Raw genomic sequence first — 20,906 nt, 5'->3', positions numbered from 1 at the left:
CTCTAACGTACAGCCTGGTGACTCTAGTTAATAGTACGGTATTAGAGACTTGAACGTTGCAGAGAGTAGATCTTAAGCACTCTCACCACACACACAAAAAGTTAACTACGTTAACTGTGAAATGATGGATGTGTTAATTATCTTGATCTTAATAATCATTCCACAATGTATATGTATATCAAATCATCACATTGTGTACTTTAAATATATACAATCATGTGTCCATTATTCCTCAGTGAAGTTAAAAGAAAAAAAAGGAAGGTGGCAGCCAGTGCCCCCTACACACTGTGACTCCCAACCTGTGAGTGGAGAGTAGGAAGGAAGGCCCTTCTGCATTTCCCCGCCTGCCCCATCCCACCCCCCACAAGGAGGCCCTGAGGGGACCCCAGTCCTGGGCTTCCTGACAGTCCAGGAAGCCTGTCTGATGAGGTGCTGGGTATGAAAACGTTGTGGGGAGGGGCGGCAAAGGTGTATCTGGGTACAGACGTCTGTGGGGTGCTCCTGTGTGAGCTGGGTGCTGGGCATGTGAGGGCGGGGTTCAGGCCCTGCCTTGGCCTACAGCCCATGGACAGGCCTGGGGCCTGAGGCCTGGGGGGAGACAACTGCCTCTGATGACCTGGCCTTGGGCTTTGAAGTCCTCCTTCCTTCTGGAGGCTCCAGGCAGGAGCAGCCCAGGTTTATTAGGTACAGGTTTATCTGGGGCTAATTTAACTTGTTAAGATAATTGTGCCAGCGGCCCGCAGCCCGAGGCCCCCGCCTCAGTAATTACCCTTCTCCTCACCTCTTTCATCTCCAAGGGCTGCTCCCCCTTTGCAGAGCCTTACTGGGCCCCTCATTTGTTGGGTCCTTCCAAGGCCTCGGGAGGGGCCCTGGCGATGCTTTCACATGGTCTCATATTTTTGTAAAAACTTGAAAAAGTGTGTTATTTCGACCACAGTCATTGAAGGCTGCTGTTTCTTTTCCCCCTGACTTTCCCTCTGTCACATTTTCCCTCCTGTTAGGTGGTGTTGGAATAGCTGTGGGCATTTTTGGGATCCAGCTTAGGGAAACTTGAGTTGGGGATGCGTTTAGTGTGGGCGAATGGGCGGGTGTTTATGTGGGATGCAATATATGTATATAGTGTTTCATGAATGTGGCTCTTGGTCACTTCTGTGTCTCGTTACAGTTATTGGGGGAGGAATGGTTTCCAGGAATTCAACTACTTCCCGTGGTGCTGACTCACCTGGTGTGATGCAGTGAGAACGTGTCCTATGGCTCTCAGGACAGGAAGCTGTGGGAAGTGGTAGGGAAATAAGATTTGAAATGTACAGAGCCGGAGGCTAGTCTGTGGAAAGTTCTTTTAATCTTACAGCTCATATATGAAACTTGTTAAGGATTTACCCAACTGACAACAGTCCTAAAAATTCACATGACATTGGTTGAGAAGCTGAAATAAACGTTCCTAAATTCTGAATAACAAAGTGCATCGTTCACTCAACTATATTAGGAGGAAAGACCATTCTATACTCTGTATAGAAAGTGCGCCGTGTGATGAGGCAAAGAGAACATACAGCCCAAAATGTAGAGGGTGTGTCGCTGAGGGAATTTATTAAAATATCATTTTTCTGTTTTTTGTGTATTTCGCAGCTTTTTAAAAAATGAGTGAGTGATGGGACTTCTAGAAAAGAATGAGAAGCATTTTAAAGAGATAAATTTTCACTTTTACCCTACTTTTGTATTTTGTTTTTGGTTTCTTAAAGACGGCTCTCTAAGTTGTATAAGTTTCAGGCCCCACAAAACTTGGATCCATTTTGGTGCTGCTGACATTTGTCTGTGGGTATGGGGTGAGGGAGCGCCCCTGTCTCCCCCTGGCCCTGAGGATGCCCTGAGTCAGGAAGCAGGGCTGGGGAGGGGCCTAGTGGACTCGGCCACTGTCCACGTCTTTCCTGTGGCCCAGGAGGACCTGCTGGAACAGCTGGACTCTTTTGCAAGGCTTCTCAGGCTGTCAGAACTTCCTGAAGGTAGGAGGTGAGTGAGTTGGTACCCTAAAGGCCCTTAGATCTCTCTCCATGTGTGTCTGCAGGCAGTGCAGAGGACCACAGGGAGTGGAAGACATTCTTACACCATTGTTATCAAGTATTTCTGTTGAATGATTATTTCTTTAATGTTCATCTCCCTGAGTAGACTGTAAGCTCCGTGAGGACAGGAACCTTGTTTGCCTCGCTCACCACTGTAATCCCAGAACCTAGCACAGCAGCTGGTATAGAGTGGGGCTTAATAAACTTTTATCAGAAGAATGAGTTGAGGGCTTCCCTGGTGGCGCAGTGGTTGCGAGTCCGCCTGCCGATGCAGGGGACACGGGTTCGTGCCCCGGTCTGGGAGGATCCCACATGGCGCAGAGTGGCTGGGCCCGTGAGCCATGGCCGCTGGGCCTGCGCGTCCGGAGCCTGTGCTCCGCAACGGGAGAGGCCACAACAGTGAGAGGCCCGCGTACCGCAAAAAAAAAAAAAAAAAAGAATGAGTTGAATAAATAAATAAATGCACAAGGGCAGCTGGAGGGAGCCAGGCAGGGCTGCCAAGCCCTTCTCTCATCTCTAAGTCAGGAGCTCCAGGAGGTCCTGTGCAGACTTGTGGATGGTGTGTGTACGTGTGTGTGTGTGTGTGTCCATGGATGCGCCGTCTTAGGGCCATCTGTGCCATCGAGGAGCTGGAAGGCTGCAGGGGGCGGGGCAAGGAGCAAGGAGTGATTGAGGTGATGACAATGATAGAGGAAGGAGGAGCGGATCAGGTGATGAGGACGATGAGAGAACTAGCAATTCTCATGAAATCTGAACCCAAACCCTGGAAGTCAGGAAGGGCTGTGAGGCCTGGAAGAAGATGGCATCAGCCATCTGGCTGGAGTGAATGAGACAGGACATGCCTGCTCATCAAGGTTCAGGGATGGAAAGGTTCTAGATAGAGGTCTAAAGACCCCCGAAAATGTTGGGCTACCGTCCACTGGGGCATTTTGGCCATTGTCCCCTTCGTCATGCTAATGTGTGTGAGTGTGTGTAGGGAGTGTGAGGGAGGGGGAGTGGCTCTGAGCCCTTGCATCCACTTGGTTCCAGGACACCTGCTTTTGCTGGTTTTCTACATTCAGGTCCCTCAGTAAAGGATCCTGACAGTAGAAAAGGTTTGGAAACGATCTATTTGGAACAAGCCATTGCAAAGCCAGGTTTTTGTGTTTTTTAACATTTATTTATTTAATTTATTTATTTTTGGCTGCATTGGGTCTTTGTTGCTGTGCACGGGACAAAGCCAGTTTTTATTGGTCTCTCTGTGTGGGTTTTTAATGTATCACACACCAATTGTTTTTTAGTGTAATACTATTAGTTCATATTTTTTTTAAAAATCTAAAATCAGAGTAATTTGTCTTGAAACCACCCAGAGAGTTCTATGCTACATTAAAATTCCAAATAGAACAAAGGGACACTCATTTAGAAAGCATTTTTGTTTTTACATTTCCATAATTCTCAAGAGGAGAAAGAAAACGCTAATCAACACAGCAAAGCTTCTTCTGAAGCTCTAGTTCTACTTCAAAGAGCACAAGAGCATTGAAAGGAATACAGCCGATGGTGTGGGAGTCTCCTTCTATACCTGATGAGAGTAAAGGAGGCTTTCGTTTAAAAAAATGAAAGTGAATGCTTACTATCAATAAAAAGGCCTCAGTCTCTGCCCATTTCTGCCAGAAAGAAACAAAGAGCTATAAACAACTTAAAAATTAAAAATTTATTAAACAAGAGATAGATTTTTTTTTCCCATTATGATGATATCAAAAGAAGAATTTGGTGTTAGTTATAACTCTCTCCTCACTGTTGCCCTGAATGGGGTAGAATCAGAAAGAGCACTCACAACAATGGGGAAAATTTGCACACAGACGTGCTTGACTTAACAACGACACAATTTTTTTTCCAGGATTGTATTAAAAAGATCAAATAATATTGAATTTTCATAGTTAATTACATTTCTTGTTTATCCTTTGAATAATAATTATTTGAATAATTATTTATTTTAAAATGTTTGCCTCCTAATGATTTATTCTGAATTAATATTAAGTTTAATGTTTATATGTCTATAAATGAATGTTTTACTTCATGTTTTATCTGTTTATTAATTTTGAAATTAAAATAAATTTAATGTTTAGTTTGACTGATTTAGAAATTTATTAATAATTCTGAACACTTAAAATACATGTATTAAGTAATTCTGTATTTTGGTTTTATTAAAAAACTAAGTATAGCCCATACTGCAACCACCATGTGGAAAAATAACCTTGTCCTGACACAAAGGACAAAGCGCAGAGAAGTTAAGGGGACTTACCCGAAGGTCACGTGGCTGTTTAGTGAATGGCAGAGGATGGCATATAAATCCAGCTCTTCCTATGCTAAGCCTAGAGCATGCACCCCCGCCCTGTGCCGCCAGGCCCTCTGACCCAGGAACACCAGTGTGGTTCCTCCTCACCTGTGTTCCCAGTCACGTCCCTGTTGAAACCCCAATCCTAAGGCAGGACTGAGTCCCGCTACTCTTAGAGACGATGAAGCCACAAGACCCAAAACCAACTCTCTTGCCTGTCAGCTCCCATCCACATGCGTGGATGCTGGGGACCCAAGAAGAGAGAGAAATGGGAGTCAAGAGTCAATAAGTCAGAGAGGCAGCGTCTGACCTCTAGGAGAGGGCCAGATGCAGAGCCAGGTGGTTTCTGCTGTCTGCCTGCACATCCTGGTGCTGTGCTGTGGTGTCACACACGTCTGTTTTGTGCTGAGTCGGTGCTGTATTCTTACTGTCGGGTGATGCACTGCAGGGAGTGGGGGCCGTTGCTCGCTGCCCAGTCCCTGGTGTATCACATGTGTCATGTGAAGGCCCAGCTTAGAGCACTTTCCCAGAGAGACCCCGGGGCTGGTCCTGGTGACCCAGATCTATCCCGTAGCTTCACTCCAGGTCTGACTTGCTCACAAACATCACCCTCAACTCCCAATTCGCAAGTCTAGGGCCCCATTCCCGGGCAGGCCCAGCTGCAGGCCACTCTGCTAATTAATGACTGCTGATTGGCCCAAGAGGTGCACTCATTATGCCCAGTAGAGATCAAAGCCAGGCCCAATAATCTGCTAAACGAGATGTCAGATTAGGGCATTCTTCTGGGCTATTAGAAAGATTTTTCTCCCTGGGTAAAGGCCTGTCAGGGCATATGACCCTGTCACCCACCATGAGCTGAGCCAGAGGGGGGATCTGCAGCCTTTCTGCTCCTCTCACTTTGAATGTGGCCATTTAATGGGACAGCCCCACCCCAGGGGCCTGCATGATCCCCAGGGAGGTCACAAAATGGGAGGAGAGTCATGTTTGGGCAGAGTCACCTCTGCCTCTTCATTCTTGGGGTTGCTGAGGGTCAGGGGGAACTGTGGACCTCCCTGGATCCCTGTGCTTTCAGCTGTACTATGGGCATACTGCCTCAGTTTACCTCCTAGGGCTGGGGGTCAAGTTTAGTGTTGATACCAGTCCCTCTTCTCAGGAACAAGCCCCAGACTGACACTTATTTCAAACTGAAACCCCTAGCCCAACTTTCTCACTCCAGGTTTGAGAATGGAGCCCCAGTTTTTAGTATTAGTGCTAATAGCTATTTTTAAAATATATATATTTATTTATTTGGCTGTGCTGGGTCTTAGTTGAGGCACATGGGATCTTCATTGCCGAGTGTGGGATCTTTAGTTGTGGCATGCGGGATCTAGTTCCCTGACCAGGAATCGAACCTGGGCCCCCTGCAGTGGGAACACAGAGTCTTGACCTCTGGACCACCAGGGAAGTTCCAGTGCTAATATCTATTAATGGCTACCATTGATCAAATGCAGAGAGTATCGTGCACTGTGCTGGCTAAATTCTGATTTTATTTATAATGTCTGAAAACACTACAAGTTAGGTATTATTAGCATCCTCTATGAAACATGAGGAGAGCAAGGCTCAGTAAATTGTCCAGGTTACTCAGCTGAGCAGCAGCTCCAGTGGTGGGTCCTGATTGGCTGAAGTCAATCAGCAAGTTGATTGGCTTAGAGAAAGGCACGTGACCTAATTTTGGCCAATGAGAGAGCACTAATCACTAGACTAAGGGAGGTCCTAGGAAAGGAAATCTTTCTCCCTGGATGGTGTGGGGTATGGATGGGAGGTCTGGGACTGCTGAAGCTATTTTTCTCTCACCAGAGAAGAATCTGGAGCTGTTGGAGGGTGGGTAGCATGGGACCATGTGGGGCCAGCGTGGTGGGTCTTTGGAATCGTAGTTTGAGCCATTGAATTGAACTAAGCCAAATGAGTGAATACATTGTCTTTATTGTTTAAACCAGTTTGAGTCGGGCTTCCTGAGACTCGCAAGTAAAAGTCTGGTATATGGCCCCTGTCCCAGAGGAACCAGACCTGCCCTGTGGGTCTGGGCCCCAAGAGTCAGCTCAGGGGTGAGCTCACCTGGGAAGCCAGGAGGCTATTGGAAGCTGGCTTGGCAGTCTGCCACATAGTGTGGTTACCGCTTGTCCTGCCGGCCACTGTCCCAGCTGCCACCTCAACCCAACTTGGCTACCGCCTGACCTGCCACCCCTCCTTTGCCTGATCACTGTCTCCCACCATCCTCCATCCTGCCCAGCCTAGTTGGGATGCCCAGATTCAGCCCAGGCCTGGATGAGCCCTCTGTGTTGGTTAGGATTAGGTTTGATTGCAAGAAACAGACATTCAAAGTGACAATGGCTTAAACAAGATAGAAAGCTATTTTAACAGAAAGTACGTAACATCCTCAAGATGGGTGTTCATGGTTGGTGTGGCAGCTTGGCTCCACTAGTGTTCATTTGTACCTTCACTCTTTTTACATTGATCGACTTTGCCAGAGATTTGTCTCCTTTAGCAGTCTTTTCAGAGAACCAGGTTTTTGGTTTTATTGTTACTTGCTATGTCCATTTTCTATTTCGTTAATCTCTGTTCTCATCCTTATTATTTCTTTCCTTCTTCATTATTTGGGTTTACTTTGTTGTTTCCCTCCTCCCTAACTTGAGCTGGACAATTAACTCTAAGTCGTAGCCTTGACTTTTCTTACATAAGCCGTAAGTGAAAATGGGGATTTTCTCTCTAACATCCCTGTAGATGCATCAAGAAATTTAGAAATGTCGTTATGTTAATTATTGTTAGGTTCTAAAGATTTTCTCATTTCCATTATAATTTCTTCTTTAACACTTGAGTTATTTAGGAATGTGTTTATCAATTTACAAAATAATGTCTTAAAAGTAATTTCTTGCTGTCAATTTCTAATTTCTAGTTTGTGCATAATACACGGTCAGTCTTTATAAGTATTCCAAGAAAGAAAAGAAGAATATAATGACCGAGTGAAGTGTTCTATATTTGTCCATTACGTTAAGATTGTTAATTTAAATCATTACTAATAGTATCTCTTTGCTCTCTCAGTTATAGAGAGATCTGTTGCGATTGTAGAAACGTTGGTTCCTTTTTTGTAATTCTGTCAAACTTTATATATTTTGCAGTCATGTGGTTAGGTGTCTACACATTAAAAAATCTTCTATCTTTCCTAGTGAATTCCCTTTCATTATTACGTATCGATCCTCTTTATTCCTAATTATGCCTTTTGCCTTAAAATCTCTTTTATCTGATATTGATATTACTATACCAGCTTTCTTCCCGTGATTATTTTTTGTTATATTTTAACTTCATCCCTTTACTTCACACTTTCTGGGTCCATATATTTTAGTGTGTCTCTTGTAAATAGCGTATAGCTAGATTAAAAACATCCAATTTAACAATCTGGCTAGGTTGGCTCATGTACATTTATTGTGACTTCTGTTGTATTTGTTTATCTGGGAATGTCTTAATTTCTCCTTCATTTCTGAAGGATAGTCCTGCTGGATAGAAAATTCTTGATTGACAGTTTCTTGTATATGATGAGTTTTGTTTGTTTGTTTTTTCTCTTGCTGTGTTCAAGATTCTCTTCTTATCTTTCGACAGTTTGGCTATGATGTGTCTAGGCGTAGATGATGTAACATGGCAAGTCTGGAAATCAGATTCTCCTTTCCTTGAAGGGTTTGTTGTTTGCTGTTGCTATCGGCTTGCTTAGTGACTTTGCTGGACTAATTCCATAAAAGCCGTATTTCCTGTATGTGCAGCCATTGAAGTCTCTGCTGGGTCAGCCTAGTGACCGACTCATGATCGATCAGAGATATCCTTAAATGCTTTGAACAAAATTTTCTACTTTTTCCATATTGATACATGAAGCTCTAGAACATTCACTTCAACCTCTGTATAGTTTTCCATTGTATGAATATACCTCCATTTATTCATCCTTTTATCTATTAGTGGACATTTAGGTCATTTCTAGTCTTTTGACATTACATAGAAAGTGGTATTGAATATCTTTGTGGGTGTCTCCTCTAGCCCGCGTGGGAGAGTCTTCTACCGTATATACCTGGATGTGTAATTACTGGGTGATGGACTGCATATCCTCAACTGTAGGAGATATTGCCAAACTGTTCTTCAAATAACTGTGCTCTAATGATACTCATTTATGTGTCCGTTATCAGTTTAGTTTTTTTAAAATAAAAACTTAGCTTTAAAGCTGACCTCAGAAGTTTTCTCCTTCATAGGGCCTCTTGTGGTTCTTCTGCCCCACCGTGGAATGCTGTTTATTTCTGTCCTGTTGCATCTCCTTCACTTTGCCTTGTGCCACTGTTATGACGGATGTCCCTTCTCAACGACAAGATTCAATTTTCCTGGAGGACACGGACCATGGCTTGTTCATCAGAGCATCCCCCCAAAAAGAATCAGATACAGAGTAGTCACTGAATTGAAATGATTCACGATTTCAATACCTTTTTCTGGATCTGGTCCAGGTCTGGTCCCATAGGGGAACCTTCAGCTTTCCCTCTTTCTCCTCTTGATATTTCAACTCAGCTAAGTTCATCTCGTATTACTAAGCACCCAAGTCTGGAGATACTCGTTTTGAGATGGGTTAGGGCTGGGATCAAGGTTGTCTCAATGTGGAAATTTTGGCTAAACTCCTCTTCCTGCTGTGAAACGCAAGCTTCCTCATGAGCTGCCAGCTCAGGCAAACATCTTTGATTTTCGGGAGGTGGTCATCTGAGGTTTGGAATAATTTGGATGTTGCTGGGAAGAGGTTAACCTTTGCTTAGCCAGCCTTTCTTCATGGAAGTACAAAAAGATAGACAACGATGTTAGGAGAGACAGTCACACAAGACATTTAAAGTCACATCATTCACATATAGACAACTGCTTTGCTGGCTACAACTCATTCTTAGCTGGTCCTTGAAGCAGTCACACCTGGTTCCCATTACTGTATCTACATAAAAGCAGTAAAGCTGCCTTTCTTCAAAAGTACTGTGAAGCACGATAATTCACTCTGACCTGCCCCTAGGTTGTCCAGATGAGCTTGTCTGACAGTTTCATGTGATCACAGTTATCCACAGCCCCTCATGAAGGCACATTCAGTCCAGACAGAAACAAATAATTGGCCTGCCAGTTTAAAATGCCAACGGGATTCAGCACATACCTCTTTGGGCAAAGCTATCCGCTCTGCAACTTGGTTGGCAGTCTTGTCTCGCGCACCATTTCCTTGTATGCAGACACATTCACCTTATACAGATGGAACTCCTGCAGTTGCCTGGGCCCCTGGGTGGAAGTCCCAACCCCTCGATTGGTAGAAGAGGGCTGGGAGAAAGCTGGGAATTGGTGGCTTTGGGGGAAGTATGCAGCTCTCATAACGGGAGAGGCCATTCTTCCCCTTCTAATGGAGAGGGAAAGGGAGTCCTTTCTCTTCCTTAAAGCCAAAAAAGGGGGACACCAAGAGGCCCATTACTGTTTTTTTTAATTGAAGTACAGTTGATTTACAATGTTGTGTTAATTTCTGCTGTACAGCAAAGTGATTCAGTTATACATATATATGTACATTCTTTTTCATATTCTTTTCCATTATGGTTTATCACAGGATATCGAATATAGTTCCCTATGCTACACAGTAGGACCTTGTTGTTTATTCATTCTATATATAATAGTTTGCATCTTCTAATCCCAAACTCCCAGTCCATCCCTCACCCACCCGCCTTGGCAACCACAAGTCTGTTCTCTATGCAAGAGATCCTTTCTTAAAGGACCCATTATTTATGTCTCCTGGATGGTTCAAAATGGTTCAAAAATCATTTGCCCACATTTAAATCTCTTTGCAGAAAGTTAAAAAAAAAATCTTTTGGAGGTGCTTGCAAAAGTCTTTTTATATTTTGAAGGGGCCCACAAAATGGGAGAAGGGAGTTTCTGGTCCGCCCCTGTGTGACGCGAGCGGGAGAGAGGGCTGGCTGGCAGAGTGGAGATGGAGCAGTGGCTCTCCCGCTATTTGGCAAAGCCAGGGTTCCCGAGTTTCCTGTGGGTTTAGTGGATGCCGGATAAGGATAAGGCAGCTGGTCTTGAGTTCTTTACTGTTACCCCCTCCTGTCTTCCCCTTTCTCCCTTCCTCCTATCTCTTCCCCACCAACGCCCCCCCTCACTGCCTGCCCCCTCCTTCCCCCGCAGCAGGCTGCCTGCTGAGTGAGAAGTACCAGCAGCAAATGGCCCTTTGCTTCTTGCATCCCATGGGAGAGCCAGCCCGTGGATGCCTGCTGCACTGGAGGCGCCAGAGGTCATTTGGCTTAACTAAATAATTAGCAGAGGCAACCAACCTGGAGAGGACTTCAGCCTGAATGAGTTAGAAGATGTGTGCCCTTTTCCACCTCCTTCTCTTTGTCCCAAACGCTGGATGACCTGGACCTAGGAGGAGGTGGGGGAAAGTGTGTGAAGATCAGATCAGATCCCTTCTCCATTGCAACTAACTGGGGCTACAGCTCTGGCCTCTCCTGGGAAAGGGAGGAGGAGAAGAAACAAACCAATAAGCAGAAATGCGTCTTGATGAACAGAACCAGATTGTCCTGGAAACTCAAGGAGACTAAAATGTATGGGTTGGACCAAGTTATAGTTGGGTTGGACCGAGTTATAGTTAAGGGAGCCTTTAACCAATGAGAAAAGGAATTTGTCATAGTATAGATAGGGGAGGATAGAAGACATAAAGCCATTTTTGTGTTCATTTCCCACTAAGTTGAGACTCTTCAATAAACCAGTTATGTCTGTGAATTTTTGAAGGATCAACATACAGTTCTATAGATTCACAAGCCCTAGACTTGATAATGGAGCTACAAAACGAGACCACAATGATGCATCAAGAACCACTGAAGGGGGCTTCCCTGGTGGCATAGTGGTTAAGAATCCTCCTGCCAATGCAGGGGACACGGGTTCGAGCCCTGGTCCGGGAAGGTCCCACATGCCGTGGAGCAACTGAGCCCATGCGCCACAACTACTGAGCCTGCGCTCTAGAGCCCGCAAGCCACAACTACTGAAGCCTGTGCTCCGCAACAAGAGAAGCCACCGCAATGAGAAGCCCGCGCACCGCAGCAAGGGGTGGCACCTCGTTCGCCGCAACTGGAGAAAGCCCGCGCACAGCAATGAAGACCCAACACAGCCAAAAATAAATAAATAAATAAAATTAAAAAAAAAAGAACAGCTGAAGGTTAAGCTTTAAAGATAAATAAAACCATCAAAAAGAGACCTAATTGTGGGAAAATGATTTTTGAACCAGGAAACATGAGTACAATGAAATAGTTCACAGTGGGAACGCAAACAGAATTGTCATCATTCTAGAAAAGCACTGAAGAGTTGCTGCAGGTGGCCATGGTGGGCTGTGTGCTAACCGAAGTCATACCGGAGCAGAAACTAAAAGTGAACGAAGCAAGTGGTGAGTGCACAGAGAACACCACACAAAAGAAAGCAAAGATGCTGTGAGAGGAGGCTGGCCTCTGCCTTGCCTCAGTCCCAATTCCCTTTCCTTTCCTCCTCTCTTCTTACAAATGAGATGCTTCCACATCTGTGATTCACGGGGGCCAGCCTCAGTGGTGTTGGTTCAAGAGAACAGAGTTCAGAAGCCAAACATGATGTCACTAGAACTTCAGTTCTGTCCTTGGATTTCTCAGTCACGGAAGCGGGTACTTCTGAGCCCACACATCTCTCCACCTCTGTGCCTCCTCAGGACACAGCTTTCTCCTCTCCCCATAATTCCACCTCAAAGCCACCCAGTGCCTCTCGGACCTTTCTCTCCTTTCCCCTTTTCTTCCAATTTCTGCTTTTCAAAGGCCCAGGGAACCACCTTCCCCGGCAGGGATGACTTCAAGGGTGGGAAGGAGAGGCAAGGAGGGGGGTCGGCCGGAGTCCCTTTAGCAGGAGAGGGGAAGAGGGAGGCTGGGAACAGTCACTGGTTAATGATATTAACCCGTCAAACAGTAAGTATGTAGAGTCTTTGCGGCCAGGTGAACCTGACAAGGACGCTGTGTGACTCAGTGAGTTAGTTAACCTCTCTGAGCTGCAGACTCTAGATTTAACTGGGCATGATGATTCCTGCCTCATGGGGTTGGCTGTGAGAGTTGAATGGATGACCCATGAGAAACACAGGGTCCCCCTGAGCCCAGTGGCTGAGCATATCTCTCTGTGGCCCCCGGGGACATGGGAGTGCAGCCACCTAGAGCCTAGGGGACATGTGTTCCTCAGAGCCCCCCAGGATGAGGGGCTTCCCCTCAGCCCCTGAATCCAGCTTCTCGGGGCCAGAGCCCCCCTCTCAGCTGCTCTGGGCTTTCTCTGACTCCCTGCTTCTTCCTCAAGACCTGGCCCAGCTGTCCGGGTGCTTCCCCTGATTTCCTCTGATGCCGGCGGGGGCTGCCTTTTCATCTAACTGCCTGGTTGGTTTGGTTTGATAACTCCTTGACTGTGCGCCTCTGGTGCCCCAGGCCTTGCTGCGGGAGCCTCTGGCATTAGCTTTCGAGGTGTGGATCTGTGGGGCTGGCTGGGAAACGTTCCTTCATGGACATCCAGGCAGAAGGGCTTCCCTACTTGGCCTGGTGCCCCAAATCTCCAAGCAAACGCCTTCTCTGAGCCCCAGATCTCTGCCCCTGCTCTGTTCCCTTTGCTGCTCTGACTGGGTCAGTTCCCCTGGGTCCTCTCAGATGGCTGGGCCCTTCCTGCCTGCCCAGGACGGGGGCCCTGAGGCCAGCAGTCCCTCCTCCCCTGGCACAGCCCTGGGACTGCCTGGAAATGTGGCTTTAGGGATCAAAGGTGGAAATCTGAGGGAAGGAAGGAAGTGGGGGAGGGAGGGAGGAAGGGAGGAAATAAGTCAGTCACTGCTCCATCACAGGGCTGTGATGTGGTGCTCCTAGGATTCTGTCTGTAAAGGGCGAGCCCCGTGCCCCACGCAAATGTGTCAGGTGGCTACTGACCTGACACGTCATCTTATTAATTTATGAGAGTCAGATGGAGGAACCACACGTGGCTTCTCTCAGGGTCAGCACAGCCAGCCCTTGAGATACGCAGTCGACTCTGCTCCACCAGGATGTTCTGACTCGGGCACGGGTTCATCTTCTCACTGTTGGTGCACAAAGAGGACTAGTGTCAACAGGATGGGGATGCCCAAGGAGTGGGGAGTGAGAAGCTGTTTAACCCACTTAGTGAATCTGCTGCTTAGAAACACAAACAAATAATGAGTGTGCTAATTACGAAAGACAACAAGGTTTGCCTGTTTTCAACACCTGTCAGTCATCTCATTCCAATCTTCCCACAGCCTGTGAGATGGGGCACGTTTTTCCTGGATTTACAGATGTACTGCTGAGGTGACTGAGAGCCAGAGAGGTTCAGGGTTGTGCAGGTTTGCACAGCTGAGTGCAGATTCAAACCCAGGGCTGAGGGTCACCACCTTCCGGGCAGGCTGTCCTTCCCATCACGTTGTGGGCTACTTCCGGGCAGCCCTCGGCCAGCGAGGAAGCCGGTGGTAACTCAGCCTGTCACTCTCTCCCGTTGGCGGAAGGGTGACCACTCTCGGCACCCAGAGGCAGAGGGACCCACCCCAGGTCTCAGGAGGCTCCTTGTGCTGGCCCTGGACAGGCCCCTCAGGCCTGGGAGTCATTCAGCCAGTGAACTGGGGGTGTGGATGGGGCAGGAGCAATGGCCGCGGAGTGGGACAGCCCTGGGGTTCCAAACCCAGACACTTACAAGCCATGACTTCAGGAGGATCACCTTCTGTGTGCGGGCCCCATCTCCTTCCACAATAAGTGGGAAGCCAGGGAGCGGGGGTGCATCATAATCCCAATTTCTTATACTTGCTGGGAGTTTCTTATATTTGCCCCATAAATGTTCTTTTAACTCTGTGGCCACAGAGACTCCTCAAGGCCACCCAGGAAGGGGCTGTGCAGGGTAAGGAAGGCCTTACAGCTGACGGCAGGTGAGAGAAATGCTGAGGGTAGCGTGGGCTGGCAAGGGAGGGATTCAGCATCTTCCCCAGCCAGAGGCCCCTTGCACGAATCCATAGGCCTTTGCAGTTTTCCGAGCGCTTTGCACACTTAACCTAGGAGAGTTGGTACCCCATTTTACAGGTGGTGAAGCTGAGGCTTAGGGGAGGAAGGAATGCTAGTGAGTTCCTACTCCACCCCCAGCTTACACTGGGCACTCTGGCACCTTTTGTCACCCTTATAGAGACCCTCCCTATGGGGTCAGTATTATTATGCCCATTTACTGTTGAGGAGACCCAAGGCTCAGAAGGAGTCATCTGCCCATGATCACACAGCTACCAGATGATGGAACTAAGGTTGATGCCTGGGGGGCTCTGATTACAAAGTCTATGCTTCATTCACCACGAGGACAGGACAGGTACTCTACTCAAAGCCAGCTTTCTGGACATTGAGTCCAGTGCTCTTTCCTTGGCCCACGTTCCCCTTGTCCTGCTCAGAGACTTCAGAGGACACGAAGTTGGGATCTGATGGCTGTGCTTTTGCCTTCTCAGGTGCACCCCGTTTCCAGTGGACTCCCACTTGGTGCTGGCTTGGCTTCCTGGAAAGAGAGTGAAAAGTCAGAGCCTAAGAGCTGCCCCTGAACTCCACAGCCTTCACCTCGCCTCTTCCTGTTTGGAAGACCCAGGTCCAGTTAGCGCCGTCCTGCTTCCCAACTAGGAGCCCGTCCACTGAGTAAGTGCTGTTGGGCAGGGCACTGCCCGTTATCACGCCGTTGCTTACGCTGGTGCAGAACAGGCTCCCGAGCGGTCCGGCCTCCTGGGGAGGCCAGGTGTCCCTCTGGGCCTGGGAACCCATTCCTCTGGGGCTGAGGTGTTGCTTCCCTTGATGGTAATATGGTTCAGGGCTCTTATTTCTGTGGGTCAGGAAGCGAGGGAGTGTGAAAGGGTTAACTTAATCTTGGCCGTTATTCCTTTTTGGCAACTGCAAGTGAGCTTAATAGGATCTCAGCTTTCCTGTTGCCTCACCAATGAAACAGAAACCAGACCACAAGGGGGTCTGGAGATGGTTAAACGGTGATGCCTCGGGTGATGCCTCCTGGTGGGCTGAGGGGCCTCCTCGGAGATATCATTAGGAAGTGACGCTAGAAATGCCCTGTCACCCGGGTAGGGGAAGGGGCAGGGAACTGGGGGCTCCCTGGAAGGCCCGGCTCCAGGCAGAGGGGAAAGGGGGCAGGTGTAGTGTCCGCAGATGTGGGCTGGGATCCTGGCTCCACCACCTTTACAAAATCTGGGAGTCGCAGCCGGCTGGGGTTCTCACCACTCAGGATTCAGTGCATAAAAAGCACTCAGCTTGCCACAGAGCATGCCCAGCTCAATAACTGTCAGCCCTACCCAACTTCTGGTGTTTCTCTCTCTTCTGCTCCTCCACTCCCGGGCCTTTTCTATTCCTCTTCTCTCTTCCTGAGGCGCTCTTCCTTCTGTTCATTTCTTGCCCAGCTCTTACTTCAGATCTCAGTCTGAATGTCACTTCCTTCAGGAAGCCCTCTGAAACCAGGCTGGCAGACCTGAACTTCCCCTTCCGGTCTTGTCCCTAGCCCTCCCCGTCTCCATCACAGTTTCCCCGTGGGGCAGGTGTTGACTGTGGCTCCCTCACCCTGGGGCCTTGGCAGCAGGGCCTGCAAGGGTCTGCACCATTCACAGCCTTGAGAGGGAAAGAGGAACGGGTGGGCGGCGGGGGGGGGGTGGGTGGCGAGGGACAGGTCACCGGTGCTCTGACCCACCGAGGCGCCCTCTGGGAGCCAGGAGCAAGGGGATTTAGCCAATCCCGAGGTCGGGACTCTTCTGCCAGGATCGCTTTTCTCTCCGCTGTGGTTTTCATTATTTTTCATTCCCAGACTATTTTGGAAGCTGGCTGCCATGGGAACTGAGTCTTTGGAAAGCCCCGGCCTCTTTTCCCCTCCTGCTTCCACCCCTCCTTCCATCTCCATTCCCTCTTAATTGGTTTTTAGTTCCCTGGCTTTCAGGCTGGTCTGTTTATTTTGATTGCTGCTTGACAGAGCAAATCTTTAATGAGCCGGCTTGTGGGGAGCGCCCTCAGCAGCCGTCTGCCTCCAGGGAGTGGGGGAAGTGCCCAGGAGGAGGTGGCAGGCACAGGGTGGCAGTCTGTGGTTGGGGCCCAGGCTTCCTTCAGGTATAGTCTGAAGTAAGGAAACAGAGCTTGCCCTCCCCAAGCTGTCTGCAGCCTCAGCCTGGAAGATCCCACAGCTCTTTTAAACAACCCTTCACAGGGCTCCGCCCCATCCTCCCAGTGACCCTGAGGGGAGTGGGGCTCAGAGAGACTGAGAGACCCAATCACCCAGCCAGCAAGCCCGTGCCTCCGTGATCTGGGGCCTTGCCGTCATGCCTGTCTTTTTTCCTTGTATCCTCAATTTCCCAGGAGTGTCACTCACGCTTAGGCCAAGTTGGCAGCCTGTGGTTCCAGCTAGGCTCTTCCAGACCCTGGCTTTGCGAGCCAAGGCCTCCTTGTTTTATGCCTCGGTTTCCCCACCTCTGTGGCTCTCGTTTAGAGCCATCTGCGCCATACGCTACTCATAAGGCAGCTTCTTAGACTGGATGAGGTTATGTGTGCCTGCAAACTGGAAACGGTTGTATGAATGTGTGTCACTATGATGAGTGTACAACACAATCCGTAGAGTTTTCCTAGCTGCAGCCAGGCTGGAAGAAGCCCCCAGGCCCTTTGACTGGACCTGTCTTCAGGGTGACCTCAGGGGATGTGGGTCGTTTCCCCTTTCTTATTGACCCCATTAATCATAGAAGCAGAGACCCATGGGGTGTTGGAGTGAGAAGCTGCCTTAGAGATCAAGCCCAGTGGCTTTCAAGCTGGTGTTAAGGGCTCCAGGGTTCTGTGACTGGGACTCTGAGGACAGTAGGAGTGGGGCTAGCCTTCTTCCCATTCCTAACTTCATTCCAAGGGCCTCTGCTTTTATCTGCTCTGTACCATGGGGTCATGTGGTATTTCTTTAGAGAAGAGGGCTCCCTTTCTGCACTGGTCATGGTTGGCTCTCCGGAATACGTTCAGACCAGATGGCTCTCCCATCTTTCCTTTTCTGTGATTGGTTGGAAAGGGGCACTTCTGGCCAGTGAGTGGTAAAAGGAAGTCTGATGGGGCCTTGTGGGAAAAACTTCTTGCTCCTAAAAATCAAACACAAGAAAGATGGATCCACTTCATTCTTGGCTAGGGGTGTGCCTTGGTTGTGCTGCCTGGTACTGTGGTAGCCAACCTGTGCCCCTGAAGAAAGCCAGATCAGGGGCAAAGCTAATCCATGGAGAACTGCAGAGCGCCTGACGACATTGGTGGGCAGCTGACCATACCAGCCCTGGAGTGGTCCTGTCTCTGGACTTTATCAGATGATAACTTTCTTCATTGTTTAAGCCTGTTTGAATACACTATCTTTCTGGTTTTGATTTTTTGCTGTTCATTTTTTGCTTGCTTTTATTATTTACAGTTAAATGCAAACTAATTGATGCATGCTTTGAAAACTTTGACCTAGCTCAGTCCCCACATTCCCAAGATAGGGTGACTGAGGCCCAAGGGCATTGGGAGTGACTGGGTCAAGGTCATGTCCCGATTAGTAGCAGAGGTGGCCCGGCATCCCAGGACTTCTGACTGCTGGTCTAGGACTCTTGCCTTAGATTCACAGCTGGAGATCTCCTGGGGCTGTCCCAGCTGGCATTGCCTTCTGGTCTCTGGAAGATCCAGGCAAGCTAGGGAGGCCCTGCAAGGCTGAGAGTGTTGGGACCGAGGGGGCAGTATAGACTGAGGGCCTCTTCAGCTGTTCTTGTGGGCAGCTTCTGAAAAGCACGTGGTCGATGGATAATCCATTCCTGTGCCAGGCTGTGAGATCATGAAAAGAGGGAGAAAGTGAGGCATTCAGGGTAGCCATGTATATCAGTTAGGAATTACATTTGGCTGCTTAAGAGAAACCTTAAACAAGTTAAACAGTTATTTTTCTTACATAATAGGAAGGCTAGAGATAGGCAGTCCAGGTTGGTACAGCTGTTCACGAAAGTCATTAAGAATCAAGACTCCTGCTCTCTTCCTGCTCTGCCATCCTTGACTGGTAGCTTTTATCCTCATGGTCACAAATGGCTGCACCACTTCCAGGCTTCACAACTGAGTTCCAGGCTGGAAGAAGTGGGTAAGGAAAAAATGTGTGTTGGCTGGATCAATGTCTTTTTATCAAGAAAACAGAACCTTTCCAGAAGCCCCACTATAAAATTCTTTGTATGCTTCATTGGCCAGAAATATGGACATCTTCAGCTAGATTTGGAGGAGGTGAATATTTTTAACAGGGAATTTTGCTGCCCCAGACCAACTCAAGATTTAGAAAGGAGAGAGAGGGAAGTGGATATTGAGAGGCAACCAGCAGCCTTCCACAGCAGGATGTGCTCAGTCTTAGCAGAGCAACTGAGCCAGGAATCAAACCCAGAGGGTGTGAGCCCCTCTCTGAAAGCTCTGAAGCTGCACAGGCCTCAGTTTGCTGCTTCCAGGGTCTCCTCCTTCTTAATCATCTCCATCACAGATGTCAAGGTAATCTTCCCACAGCACTGGGTCTGTCACATTACTTCCTGGCCTGAAATGCCCCTTTGCCCATAGGATGCAGTCCAAATTCTTTGGCTTAATATTTAAGGTCTTCTGATCAGGTTGCAAACCACGTCTCTAGGCCAGTTTGATTCCTATCCCCATCCTCAGCTTGTTTTTTTTCCCCATTTGGGCATTGCCCCTTAACTTGTTCTTGTGGGTCATCTCCTATCCTTTTCTGCCTGATGGAATCCTACCACCTTTAGGGTCACCTCATCCCCAAAGCAGACGCAGCTGCTCTGGACCTTCCCTGTGGTTCCTTCAGGCATGATAACTTGTGTTACTCAGATCAAACATTTGTCCTCTTCCAACCACCCCAGAATGTAAGCTCCCTGAGGGGTGAAAATGGACCTCATGTTTATAGAACCAAGTCTTACACAGTCTTACAAGTCTTACAAGTCTTACACGTAGAAGATGCTCAATAAATATTCACTTTCCTGCAAAACAATTCATCTTGAGCAACATCAAGCCAGGGACTGTGGGAGTGTCCTTGGATTATTGATGGATTTCAAAACACAGAGGTGGGAATATGCTGACAGTTATGCTCACAGTGATTTAGAAAGTTGGGAAGTCTGTGTTCATTGGAACTGCTGTGGCCATTGGATAGGCAGGGAACCTATCTGTCTTGTCTACCACTGTGTCCCCAGCACACAGTAGGGTACCTGGCACTCGTAGGCATTGTACAAATACTTATTGAAAATGACATAAGAAGGCACTTCTGAACAACTCACAGTTGGATGCAATAGGCCTGGTTCCTCATCCTCCTCTGGGACTTGGCCTGCAGTCTGGAAAAAGCTCTCTCACCTCTCAGTTCTAGTGGAGGGAGCTGAGCCTCTCAAGCCCCTCAGGAGAGCCTGCGCCCTGAGCCTCACAGGCCACCCAGGGCCTCTGTCTCCCTCCAGTTGTCCAGAGCCAGAGTTCCAGGTTGGCACAACAGTGTGCCAACCAAGAACACAAGTGCCCTCCCATGCTGCATTTCGAAGGGTCACACGCTCTTGATCTAGCAACCTGAGAGGCTAGGAAGTCACGCAACTGGGGTGCTCAGCTGTAGTGGGAAGCAAAGAAGTGGGAAGGAATGATTTTGGGGTAGACAACGAACAGCGTGTGCTACTGTTCTGTTTGAAGATAAGGGAATAGGGGCTTGGAGAGAGGGAGGGACTTGCCCAATGCCCCATATAGGTAAGTAGCAGAGCTGGGGTATATCTGGCTCTAACAGCCCCATTACTTCCAGTCTGTCATCTTCATGGTGCAAGACCAAAGTGTGCACTGCAGAGTGTGCACACTTTGCACACTGGGGTGGGCAGGGTATTCAGAACCTGGAACCTCCATCCCAGGGACCAATGAACATGGCATTTCAGACACAGGCCCTCTGGATTTGTAACTCCTTCTCCTTGAAAATGGACTTTACTGGGTGAAGATGGATGGAGTGAGATGGAAAGAAGTGGCTATATACCTTTATTTTTTTGTTTGTTTGTTTGGCTGTGCCGCGCGGCCTGTGGATCTTAGTTCCGCGACCAGGGATTGAACCCGCGCCCCCTGCTGTGGAAGTGCAGAGTCTTAACCACTGGGCCGCCGGGGAAGTCGCCTTCATCTGTTTTAAGCTCTCAGTTTTACATATAATATGCATTCAGAATAGGGTACAAATTATGAGTAGAGCTCAATGAATTTTCATAAAGGGAACACACTTGTGTTCACCCAAATCAAAAAACAGAACATTACTGAAGCCCTTTTCTTCGTCCCCTTCCAGTCTTTATATCCCCCTGCCAAGGGTAACCATTATGCTGATCAAAACGGTTTGGGTATTTCCTATAAATGAAATCATATGGTATATATTCTCGTGTGTACAACTTTGTTCAATATTATGTTTGATATTCATCCATGTTGTTATGTGAGTTGTGGTTCATT

At 48.1% G+C, this 20,906-nt stretch overlaps 1 long non-coding RNA gene across 4 annotated transcripts in view; it reads left to right on the top strand.

The window, feature by feature from the left end:
- Positions 1 to 20,906, top strand: part of LOC117199474 (uncharacterized) — a 170,290-nt gene that overhangs the window by 64,844 nt on the left and 84,540 nt on the right. For all 4 annotated transcript variants that reach the window (XR_007470876.1, XR_007470875.1, XR_007470874.1 and 1 more), the window contains exon 3: positions 14,912 to 15,092. This is a non-coding gene — a long non-coding RNA (uncharacterized LOC117199474). The remainder of the gene's footprint in view (positions 1 to 14,911; positions 15,093 to 20,906) is intronic.

This window comes from Orcinus orca, chromosome 13 (genome assembly GCF_937001465.1).
Source record: "Orcinus orca chromosome 13, mOrcOrc1.1, whole genome shotgun sequence".
NCBI classification, from domain to species: Eukaryota; Metazoa; Chordata; class Mammalia; order Artiodactyla; family Delphinidae; genus Orcinus; species Orcinus orca.
This window is presented reverse-complemented; position numbering and strand designations above follow the sequence as displayed.